Source organism: Meles meles, chromosome 3, assembly GCF_922984935.1.
Source record: "Meles meles chromosome 3, mMelMel3.1 paternal haplotype, whole genome shotgun sequence".
In the NCBI taxonomy this organism is placed as follows: Eukaryota; Metazoa; Chordata; class Mammalia; order Carnivora; family Mustelidae; genus Meles; species Meles meles.
Window position 1 is genome coordinate 82836589 of NC_060068.1, and position 12654 is coordinate 82849242.

The following is a 12654-nucleotide window of genomic DNA, read 5'->3' on the forward strand; positions in this document are numbered from 1 at the left end:
CGATCCACATTCTGTATATGGTGTTTTTAACTGTGCTTGAGGGGAACTTTTCCAAGTCAGATTCTATGCCATAAATATATACAGCTGAACCCTGGAAAATACTCTGAACTATAGATCATTATATCATTTGGATAGTCATTTACAAAAAGCAATGCAATTTAAAAATTTGTTCTCTAAACTCTGGAAATGACTTTTTTTTCCAAGTCTTTTTTTTATATTTGTCATTTTAAAAACTGGGATATCTGGTCCACCTAAATTAATAAGAATGGTGTTTATGAATGATGTGTGGTCATTGAGATTTACTTGGAAGATGTTTAGAGAATGTGTATTAATAGTGGGGTATCTCTGAGGATGCAGAAATCAAGACTCATTCCTTCTTCCTCATTATCCTTAGAATTTATTTTTCCTTCAACAGAACTCCAAATACCCAGATCCTTCACCAGTGCAAGTGGAGTCTCCAATGTGGAAACCAGAGAGACCATATGCCTTCTAGCGTACCTTCCTAAAGAACTGTAAGGCACTTTCTAAATTTTCAGGCTTGTGTTCAGCATCAGGACCATAAAAATTACAAGAGTAGATAGAATGTATTAGGCTCAGACATGCATTATTTTTAAGTCAGAGAATTAAGCTGAAAGAAAATTGAGAATAGAGAAATAGGTCAGTGAAATAGTATAAAAAACTGAGAAACAGATTGGTATATACACAGACATTGGTCATTTATGTTAGAAGTGGTACTACAAAATCAGTGGGGAAAAGGTAACTTAATAAATTAAAGGTATTGGAACCAAGTAGAAAAAAGTTCAGCTAGATTCCTTTCTCATTCCATACAGAAAAACAAATTCAAGAAACACAGTTATAAAACAATTAGAAGTAAACAGAGAATTTCTTCACTACCTCAAAAGTGAGGTTTTCTTTAAAGTAGCAAAAGTATATCTTATAAAGAAAAAAATTTATTGATTTGACTATATTGAACTAAAAACTCTTATATGATGGAAGACAGAGATGGAGCCAGAGGTAAGAAGTGGTATGGAGAATTCGTACCAGATATAATGGCCAGAAGATGAATGTCTAAACCATATTTTAAAAAAGAAAATGCTTAAAAGAAAATAGAAGCTACTCTGAAAATGAGCAAAGAGAAGAGAAATTTAATTCAAATCAGACTAAACCTAAATGGCTAATAAACATATTTAAAAAAAAAAAAACAAACCTTCCCTACCTTACAAGTAATCAGCAAAATGCAAATAAAGAAGGAGATACCACTTTACACCCAACAATCTGGCAAAATTAAGAAGATTGATGGTATATAATATTCATGAAGAATACATGAATTACATGAGCATATTAGTATAGTTTATTAGTTCATTAGTATAACCAATGATCAAGAGCAATCAATAGTTTTTAGTAAAACCTTTGAGGCATATAATCTACGTCTCAGCATGTCTATTTCTAGGTTCTCTTATTTGCAGGGTGAAGAATTGAAAACAACTTAAGTGTCTAGTCAATTTAGAATGGGCATGCTTTTCAAAATAGCCATAAAGTAGACAGGCACCAATCTGTCAGAACACATGCTGGCCATAAACTCAGGCGGAGTTCTACCAGGTGATGGCAGGGCTCTGGGGATAGTTTTTGCACAACAGAGGTGGTTGTACTAGTAAAGATGCTTGAGTAGTAGGCCAAAGTAAGGAGACTAGATGTCATGGGTAGGGGCTCTGGATTTAACTCCTCTGGGGTTGAATTCTGGATCTATTGCATAATGGCTGTGAAACCTTGGGCAGATTCCTTGTCTGTTCTTTTAGTTTCGTTGTTGTGTATAATACTGGGGTTATAACAACCCTTCCTCATGGATTTGTTATGAAGATTAAGGAAACTAATATAAAAAACTCCTAAAACACTTCCTCATATCCTTATTAAGCACTCAATATATATAGTAGGAAAATGGAAATGAATAAATAGAATGTACTGTATGTTTATATAACAGAATATCACATAGCAATTAAAATGACTGAACTTTATGCATTAACCTAGAATGAGTTCAAAAAATATATTGGGTGAGGGATGCCTAGGTGGCTGTCGGTTAAGCATCTGCCTTCGGCTCAGGCATGATCCCATGGTTCTGGGGTCGAGCCCCGCATTGGGCTCCCTGCTCAGCGGGAAGCCTGCTTCTCCCTCTGCCTGCCACTCCCCCTGCTTGAGTGCTCTTTCTTTCTCTCACTGTCAAATTTAAAAAAAAAAAAAGTTGGGTGAAAAATAAAACTACAAAAATAACTTATTTATGCATACTTATCAGAAGTTAAAATGGAAAGGTATGGACTAGGAGAATACCTACCAAATTGATACTGATTATCTCTGGGGAGCCCTTGGGGTACAAAATGGATTTCAACTGTCTAATTTTTTTTTTTAATCTAAAAGAAAAAAATTCTCAAGCACAATGACAAAAATTCAACATTCGTTAATTCTGAGTTGTGGCTAGACATTTGTCTCTGAACTATTCTGTATTTGAAATTTCTTTTTAAAAAGACATGGAGGGACGCCTGGGTGGCTCAGTGGGTTAAGCAGCTGCCTTCAGCTCAGGTCATGATCCCAGCGTCCTGGGATTGAGTCCCACATCGGGCTCCTTGCTCAGCAGGGAGCCTGCTTCTCCCTCTGCCTCCGCCTGCCACTCTGTCTGCCTGTGCTCACTCTCTCTGACAAATAAATAGATAAAATATTTAAAAAAAAATAAAAAGACATGGAAAAATGTAGGGCCAGGTGTCAGAGATCTGAATGCTAGTACCAATTTTCCTCTAATTAGCTACCTGGCTTTGAGCCAATCACTTAAATCTTTCAAGATCTTCGTTTCCTCCTCTGAAAAATCAAGTTAAGAATGCTTTTTACCTCAAGGTGGGGATGGGGGTGAGAAATAAATGATATTTGTGGGAAGTTCTATAAATGCCAAAGCTCCATTCCCGTGTTCATTAAAATAAAATTGGGTTGTTGGTTTGATAATTCCTAAGACTTCCCTAACTCTACTGGCCTAAGACCAGTAGAAGTGTTTTGAGGAAGAAGCAGGTAATGTATACAAAACTATTAGGTTGGGAACAGGCACCTGGCTTGTAGCAGAGACGGCTAGATGCCATCTCAACACTAAGTCTCCCCTTTTCTTCACCATAGAGCTTCGAATTTATTCTGGGTGGTGATGTGCCTAGATAGAGAGATGCATTTCCTGAGTCTCCTGCGAGTTGAAGTTGTTGATTGGGCCTCTAGAAATGTTTAAGAATGCTGCCTCAGCTGGGAGCGGTTTCTTTTGGCCCTTTTTCTAACCTCCCTTTTCTGTCACATAAAGTAAAGATGGTGGCTGGCATTTCGATAGACATCTTGAATCATGAGGTGACCTTAAAGGTGCAAGGCACGTGCTAAGTCTGATGGAGAAGAATGGTAGAAAGTGTCTGGGTCCCCGATGACTGTGGAGCTGCTGTTACATCCCTGGGCCTCCCACTTCAGGACTGCTTTTACATGTGGAAAATAAACGTGTATATTTTTAAGTCACTTATTTGTGCTTCTGCTATATGCAGCTGAACCTAATCCAAATTGATATGCTTTTGTTTTTCTGAAGATATTTGCTTCCCTCCAAAGCATTTTGTTTTTGTTTTAAAGATTTTATTTATTTGACAGAGCGAGAGAGCACAAGCAGGGGGAACAGTAGAGGGAGAGGGAGAAGCGGGGTTTGATCCCAGGACCCTGGATAATGACCTGTGCCAAAGGCAGATGCTTAAGCATCTGAACCACCCAGGTACCCCCAATGTGTTTTTGAACAGGTAAGCTAGTAAAGAGGAAAATAATGGTACAACCCATCCTTCTGGTATATGGAAGGAGAAGAAACCCTCCTTTACTCTCCCTGTTCCTCACTCACCAGTCTCTTTGCTATGAAATCTCTCAAGGGTGTGCCTCCAGGAGACAAAGCTCAGAGAAGGCTCTGCTGTGCGCCAGGCCCCGCGTACATATCTGTGTACGTTAGCTCCCATTAGACCATCCTTGTTCTGGTAGTGAGTGAGGAGGAGCCCTTCTCCCAGGAGTCTGAGGTAGCCAGTGTTTTATTTGTTGTTCCTGGTCAGACTCAAGGGTAAGACAATAAGAGACAAAATAGCTCTCCCTGGAAGTGGAAAGGAGAAGAGAGACTATGATTACAGTTTCAGTTTTGTCAACTCCTAGACTTCCGTGAGCCAAAGCTTTCTGTGACCTGATTCTGGAAATTGCAATATGTACCCTTTAGGGAGAATATTATGCCAACTATAAAGGAATACTAATCAATACTAACCAATAGGCAAGACCTCAGCCATAGTCAGGACATATGGAGAGTGACATTACCATCTTTTTAATGTAGGAGGAAGAAGAAAGAGAAACGTTAAGATGTTCCCCCTAAGTGTTAGTAATAAAGAGGACATTAAAAAGATCTATCAACTCTTTGGAGCTATGTGTTACATGCAAGGTCCCCACTGAGAAATTCTCTGGAACTTAATGTGACAGCTCCAGCAATTTTACTCAAGATACAAAGCTTGGTAAGGAAGTACATTTAAGGGGCACCTGGGTGGCTCAGTGGGTTAAAGCCTCTGCCTTCGGCTCAGGTCATGATCTCAGGGTCCTGGGATCGAGCCCCACGTCGGGCTCTCTGCTCCACAGGGAGCCTGCTTCCTCCTCTCTCTCTGCCTGCCTCTCTGCCTAGTTGTGATTTCTCTCTGTCAAATAAATAAAATATTAAAAAAAAAAAGGAAGTACATTTAAAAAGTAAGAAAAAAGAAAGAAAGGCAAAGGGAGAGAGAGAGACAGTGAGAAAGAAAGAAAGGAAGAAAGAAAGAAAAGAGAAGTAAAAAGAAGAAAAACGAAAAGGAGAAAGATCCAGAAACTCGGGTAAATTTTCTCTACCACCTCGAATCAAATGTAACACCTTTGTTGCATAGGGTTAGTGGTTCAATGATGTTCAAAATGCGATTTCCTTGAATTTGGGAGGGGTAAGCTTATTCTAACTAGAGCAGTGGGACCCTGAGCATGTCTTCTCTGCATCTGTGCAAAGTCAAGGAATTCTAGGTCATGTTCTTAGGGGTTCCACTGAATCTGTGGGACTCACTTTTAGGAGGTAACCTGAGCCTTGTCCCTAGTCTCAGCTGGGTTCTAATCCATTTTCTGCTACTTGTGCCATGGACAAGCCACGGAGCTTCATGTTGTCTGTTTTTCCTCATTTCCAGATTCTGGGATTAGAACCCCTTGTGTGAGCAGTTTTGGGAAGCAGGAAGAGCCATTTTGAGTGGAAATGCCTGGTGGTGGGCTTCACACAGAGCAGCGCCTCCATAATGTGACTCCTACCCACTTCCTCCCCTCCTTACTCCAGTCATGATTATTGCAGATGCCCAGAGCTGCCCCTACTGAGATGAACCCCAAGGTTGGGATCATGGGCAGAGAATAGTGCAGAAGGATATAAGCGGGGGAGCGGAGCATGCGAGAGGTCCACACCGATGCCAGCAACAGGGTGGGTAAACAAGTGAAGAATTTTTAAAAAATTATCAAACCAGTGAAAATGGGATTTGCTTTCCATTACCACCATGTGCTCCTGATTCTAAATAATGTCATGATAACATATCTTCCCTGAAACAAGTTTTTGATGATCTAAATTTGAAGCAACATCCGTGGTTATTGTTGGATTTTAATGCTCTGCGTAAGCTTCGAATCAGCACATTTTTATTATGCTTCCTTCAATATACATTATATTTTATATGAAAGTGAATTCAGAGAATTCCTAGTTTTGTGGGTATAAGCTACACACTTTTATTTCATGAACCAGTTCATAAAGGTTTGGAATCATCTGAGCTTACATCACGCCAGGTCTGTTTCCTGGACTCCATTGTACTGCACATTCCTGCATTTAAACACTAGATTTAAGGTAAAAGATCATTGCAAAAGATAAAGAAACTGAATTTGAGTTACATCCTTTCTGTCATTCTCCGGGAGCATTTTGAGTGTTATTTCTGAAATATGAAACAATGACATTACTACACCTGGGGTAGCATGTTTTTGTTAAGTGTAAATTTTAGTTCGTATGTGAAATATCTTACTGAATGTGAACAATATCTTTAAAATTGAAATGTGCTCTTCCTTTACAATTATGATTGCTTTTAAATGAAAGAATGAATCCAGTAAATAATTACAATGATATCATTTCATAATTATCTGCCTTGTATTTTTTGCCGACATTTTGATTTTATTAAAATTTACTTAGAAGTTCCTAGTTTCTTTATAGAAAATAATATTATAGCTTCCTGTAAAGAAAGGATCAAAGTTCAAACCCTAATTTGGAGATAAAATTCTTGAATAAAAAGTGCTTTTTTCCTTTTATGCACATACAGTATTTTTTTTTTTTAAACTGGCAAATTATACATACAAAGTGTAGTAAAGGAACATTTTCACTGTCTCTGAAACTTTCACTGGCTTTTCTGGCCACGCTATTTTTAATTTTATTTCAAGATTTTGATGAAAATAATTTTGTTGAACAGATGGGGAATGTTACGAGTGAACTGCTTGGGGGATTAAATACACGTGGTAAGCTAGTGATCCCGGTCTCCCTGTCCTGAGTGCGGAACACCAAGTTGGCAAGTGGGGGCCAAAAGCACAAGGCTTCCCACTTGCTGGAAGAGAAAACTTTTTCTTGGTTCAGGGCACTGGTTTTTCACAGTCCTATGGGCTCTAACCTTAAGGAAAATAGCAGCAGCAGTAGTCAAAACAAATAGCTTCTCCAGGCATCAGGCAGATATTTCCATCATTTTCTTTCCCAAATGGCCCAGACTCAGACTTCCTTTGGTCTATTTCAGACACTCGAACAGTCTCACCTTAAAGCCTGTGCACTGGGCAGTCTATGAAGGAGGGAGTAGCCACTGCATGACCCTTTCTCGGTGAAATTCTTGATTGCTCCCTCTTGTCCTGTGCTGGGCTTTTTTTCTAATGCCCCTCTGACACTGAATTAAACTTTAATTCTATCTGGGGAGGAAGCTCTGGGTTGGGTTGTACAGCACTGCTGTAGCACCAGTGAGACCGTCTGGGAGTTAATTATGCTGTAACTCTTGCTGGTTGGAGCTCATTAATTCCCCACCTCCTCAGCTCCTTCCCTTTAAAGCTGTTTAGTTATTTGCAGCTGAAGCTGCTCATCGCTGGAAAGAGTCCCTTAGGACCCAACTGGGCATCAAACAATAACTGGAGCTCTTTCTGCCCCTGCTATAAATGCTCCTCCCCTTTTCTGGAGATGTTTCTTTGGATGAGAAAAGCCGGGATTTGCATGCAGTCAGGTCGGGGCCCTCTGTCCAGCGGAACCTGGGTCAGGCCGGGGCAATGCACTGAGTCACTGGAGGAGAACAGCTGGTCTACCTCCTGCCTGCCATTAACAGAGATGAACACAAATCCACATCGAACTTGGCTCATTTCTTAAAAGGCCATGCTTGCAGCCCATTCGTAGTTAGGGCAAGTGAGAACAAGAATTTTGGTGGCAAGTATGCAATCCATCATAGTAATTAAATGGGTTTAAGTATAGCGCAAATTGGGAATGGCACAAAGAGGTCCATTTTCACATCCCAACTTAAAAAAATGAACAAAGGCAAGGAAAATTACTGTCCCCTGCTTCCTGCTGTCCCTTTTTCCCTCTATCTCTGCTTTCAGCATCTCTCTCCATCTCTTGTTTTCCTCTGGGTTCTGGATCTCTTGGATTTTCACTCTCTGTATATCCCTGTCTCTCTGTTTTTACAGCAGATTACTCTCTCTTTTTACAAAATCCTTCTTCCTATAACATTACAACATCTAATAACTTAAGTAAAATTTTCCAGAAATGAAAACCTAACCAAACCAAACCTCACCCCACTGCCCCTGCTCTTAGCACCCTGCCCCTTATTTTAGGCATCCTGCCAACTCTAGCCAGAGTAATGCACTTACTCTGTGGTTAGATTTTTCATCCAGATTTCAGAGAAATCCTCGTACTGACTCACACCACCCCTGCTCCCTCCTTTGGTTTAGGCTCTTAGGTCCACGGGAAAAATTTCGAGTCACTCAGCTAATTAAATCAGCCCCTGCCTCACCCAACCTGAGCTTCCCTGGCAAGTGTTGATCTCTGGGGCTTGCAAAACAAGTGGCCGAAAGCACATCTCCAGCTCTGAGCATATTTCCACCTGTACTCTAGAATGTATCACAGACCCTAGAACCGATGTGCTGGAGTGCCAGGCATGTTAGACTCATTTCACACAGCCTCACAGAGCAGCTGTCTGTGGATGGCCACTGCTGTTGAGTACCCAGAGTGGCGGGGCACACCTGTTTAGGATGGGAAATGAAGAAGGGGACCATATCCAATAGCAGTCACAGTGGGGACTGAAAAAGGCAGGGTGTAATTACCTTTGTTGCACCTCTCTGCCTCCCAACATCAAGGGAGTTTATGAATTCCTCCTGATATAAAAAAATTTTAAAAAACCATATATGGTCCTAATGCCAGGCAAAGGTGGGTTACAGAAACAGTTTTAAAATCTGCCCCTTGAGAGGGGATGACACCGGGAAGGAGAATACAGCCACTACAGGCCACATTTCTGAAGGGTCTGCTCTAGGCAGATAAGACAAAGGCTGAATTTAGCATTTTCAAAAAAAAAAAAATAGTGAAGCAACTCATTTTCCGTAAACATATATTTTATGTGACAGTAGTCATGGCATACCACAGGAAGGCTATTTTTGTCGCCCTTTTCCTAAAGCAGCACATTTTACATTGATGCAGGGGGCCTCTCCACTAATAAATGACTGCATGACAGGCCCTTCTGTCCATTAAAATGGACTCTTTCATCAGGAAGATGATGTCTGCATTTTTTATGATATTTCTTAACCAGGAATTTCTGTACTCATTTTTTCCTTTTACCTCTTTAAAAAATTATTAAATATAGCACAATTATAGAAAAGTGCATAAAATATTAATGTACAGCCTAACAAAGAATGAAGATGAAGATCTATTTCAAGGAACGGCACATCGTCACAACCCAGAAGCCCTCGTGTTATTTTCCCCCCAACCCTCTCATCTCTCCATGGAGGCTTCTCTGTTCTGGCTTTTAGAGTGACCACAGCTGTCCTTTTCTTTACAGTGTGAACACCTATGTATCCTTAAATAGTGTAGCTTAGTTTTGTCTGCTCTGAATTTTAAAAAGAAAATCACAGAGTGTATATTACTTTGAGTCTTGGCTTCTTTCACTCTACATTGTTAGATACACCTCTAGTTTGTTTCCCCTGTCACGTCCCACTCTATGAATATACCACAATTTACCCCCTCCCACTGGCCATTTTCTGCTACGAACATTTTTGTTTGTCTCCTGGTGTACGTGTTTCTCTAGGGGTTTTATCTAGTCTTGATGATATTTAATCTGGAAGTCTTGAAAAGATCAGGAAGACTTTATAAGTCCCTATAAGAAAAAAGACATGCCAGGCACAGGGAATAGAGGGATGCAACCACATGATATGTGGGGAGAACCATGGTCCTGTATTATTGGGGTATGACGCTCGAGCAATTTTAAAGAGAGTTCCTGATAGGAACAGGACTGTAAGTGTTACAGCACACATTTATAATATAGGGTAAGAGACACATTTTGAATCATTACCTTCACCGTGCTGGACGTGCAGTCTAATTAGAGTGGGACTATGTAGTTGGACCCAGTTATTGTGGGGCTGAGATCAATTCTGGGCAGCCTTATATGCTAGGGATCATCACATGCTAAATGGCAAACGGCATTCATCTTATAGCCTGGTCTGAGCTGAAGTAGGTGCCCAGGGTACTGTGTTTTGAGGAATCTGAGGCTATGTCTTGTATCAGCCGGAAAGCCTTGACTGACAGCATGGGGCTCATGTGTCATGGAGTTGCTGACTTGTATCCAAATGCCTCTCTCTGCAGTAGATAGGGCCACTCTGGGGGAGTCCTCCACAATCCAGCTCATGCTGGTCTATGTATTGTTTACATTATTACACATACAGTGCTGCTCTAATCACCACAGTTGCCACTGTCAACGGCATCAGCCATCTGTGTGCCTGGGAAGAACAGCTACTGGGGCAAACAAAATTTACCCCCTATTGGCTTTCAAATAATAGCACCAGGAGGTACTGAATGTCAAGGTCTTATCTGAGGAATGATAAAACAAGGAGCTTGGAGCTTCATGTGCTATCATTAGAGCAACCACATTTGTTACAGAAAAACGAATGACAATTTATGTTTTGAGTCTCTCTTTCTCTCTTAAACCACAACATTCTGTCCCATGAGCTGAAATGGTCCAGTATCTATAGAAGGCTGGTTTGATTCATGACTCTAACCATGTCAGTTCTGTGGTATTAAAAATAAGCCCTTGGAATTAGAACAAGGCTTTGCCTCAGGTAACCCGGTTATGGAATATATGCGCATCAGAGTCAGTGACCAGGAAGAAACAGGTCTATGTGGTAAATTCATATTATCAATGGGTTAATGGTGCCCCTGTGGAAGACAAAGATGAGTTTCCTCATGAAATAGCCATGTTCTGAGTATTGCTGTAGCAGTGGGAGCCAGATAGGCGGGCAGACTACAGTCCTAGGAGATGAGGCACAGTAAACCTAATGGACCTCTGACTTAATATACAGAAACAAGAAACTAGACATTTCCAAGGCCATACAAGTACATCTAAGGGTAGCTCCTGTTTGCCTCCGGTAGAAAAAATGACTACAAAACATTTCACACTGACATGGAGGCTGAAAATCCCAGTAGAAACCATTCTTTGTTGTGTGAACTGGATAGGTTCTTTGCCATTAGTGAATTTCAGGTTGCTCTTCTGTAAAATGAAAAAACCACTTCACATTGTTGTTGAGTGGATCTAATCAAATGAGACTATGTATATAAAAGTCATGTGTAAATTATATAGCACTGTACAATATTAGGTATTATTATTAGTAGTAGTACCTCATAAGGATATTGCAAGGTTCAAAAGAGATCATGTATTTGAAATCCTGTGGAAAACTCTGGAAGGGTACAAATGTAGAGTGGTAGTTGAACTAATAGCATCAAGGCTTTTAGTTATGGGTGGCTAGAGATGCTGTGAGACATATGTGAAAGAGGGTATAAGAACACTGTGGAAATAAAAAGTTCAGAGCATTTTTTAAAATGGGAGATGAGCCCTGGAATTTTCCAGAACAGAAGCGTCAATGCCAATGGAACTGTGAACAGGTTAGAAGTCATCGTTCAGCCAAGCCCTGAACGTTTTGTATTTAATAGGCATTTTTGGTTATAAGAAAAGGAGACTAACTCAGGTTACAAGAAAGAAATGGAGATCCATTGATGGATACATGTAGACAGAGATCTGTACCACACCTCATGGGAAATTGCAACCAGTCAAGTCCCATGGAGAATGGAATGCATAGCAGGAACTGGGAGGTTATATAGGATGAAAAGCAACTGTAGGAACTGGATTATCTTGTTGCCCTAGAGCGACAGGAGTTTCTAATTTTCTTCTCTTCATGTCCCTACACAACCAAGAAGCTCATCTTCTCCTCGGTATGTCACTTGGTTTCTGCTTTCTAGTACTCCATCCAGACTTACCTCAGCTCCTGCCTGCCCATGGTTTGTCTTGCCTGTGGCTTCTACTGTTCTACGTTCCTGCTGATTGTTTCTTAGCTTCTGTTTCCTTCCCACCTTCCAACTCATGAATCTCTCTCTCTCTCTCTAGTTCATATTTAGACTCTTCAGGAGAGAGAATCTGAGATGTTCCATTTATCCCACTGTCTGCTGGATGTGACTTTTGTGTCAGGCCAACTCGGACTGACTGCTCTTACGTCAGGCTTCTATACCTGAACCAACTAGCTACCTGTGGTCCAGGAGGTAGGTCACATGGTATGAATATACCAGTGTATCTGAGTCTCCGCACCCAGGATTCAGGAGCCCCACCGCAGTCCCTATCTCGAGGTTCCTTTCCTACTGGGCATCTTGAGGACTTCTGAATGTTCACCACTCCTCTTCCCTGAAAGGTGGAAGGATCCTCAACTCTGGAGGTGTTTGAAGAGAACTGTGTTCCTCCTCCACCTCTTCCTATGGTTGGGCCTGCCTGCCATTCCTTAAGAGACCTCAAGCACTTCTTGCCACAGAAGCTAGGCTCCTTGCCTCAGAAAATCAACATAAGGCTCACCAAGTTTCACTTTCTTCTTAGGGTAGCTAATGTGCATGGAGTTACTCAATAAGATTTATCAAGGGCCCCACATAAAACATGGCAGATTTTTCTTAGGTGATGAAAAAGGTGGCCCTTCCTGGGGAAAGGCCACCCTGTTGGCCACAGTCCTGTGGACTAAAGTTCTGGAAAGTCCAAGGAATGGCATGGGCAGGATTTTATTGGCACCTGCAAATAGGCAAATTGGCAGCTCTTCATTTTCTTCTTCACCGACAGATGTGGCAGTGAATCTTGTCCTTAGATGCCTGCCAGAGGCTAATTTGACTGCAGCCGGTATCGTGGAAGAGATCAATGAAAACTGAAGTGAAAGGAAAACTAGGATTCGGAGAAACCAGGAAGAGTCTCTCGAATAGGACTTTTGTGTAGGTCATCTGGAAAGCATGTACCCTTAGGAACTATGCATTATAATAGCCTTAAGAAAAGAACAGGGGTGGGATGAGGT

The 12654-nt window shown here is 41.0% G+C and overlaps 1 long non-coding RNA gene across 1 annotated transcript in view; it reads left to right on the forward strand.

The window, feature by feature from the left end:
• The window catches only part of LOC123938608, a 132256-nt gene extending 126096 nt beyond the window's left edge, over positions 1-6160 (forward strand). The window contains exons 3-4 of the long non-coding RNA XR_006817749.1: positions 416-512; positions 5220-6160. This is a non-coding gene — a long non-coding RNA (uncharacterized LOC123938608). The remainder of the gene's footprint in view (positions 1-415; positions 513-5219) is intronic.
• Positions 6161-12654: the final 6494 nt, after the last annotated feature.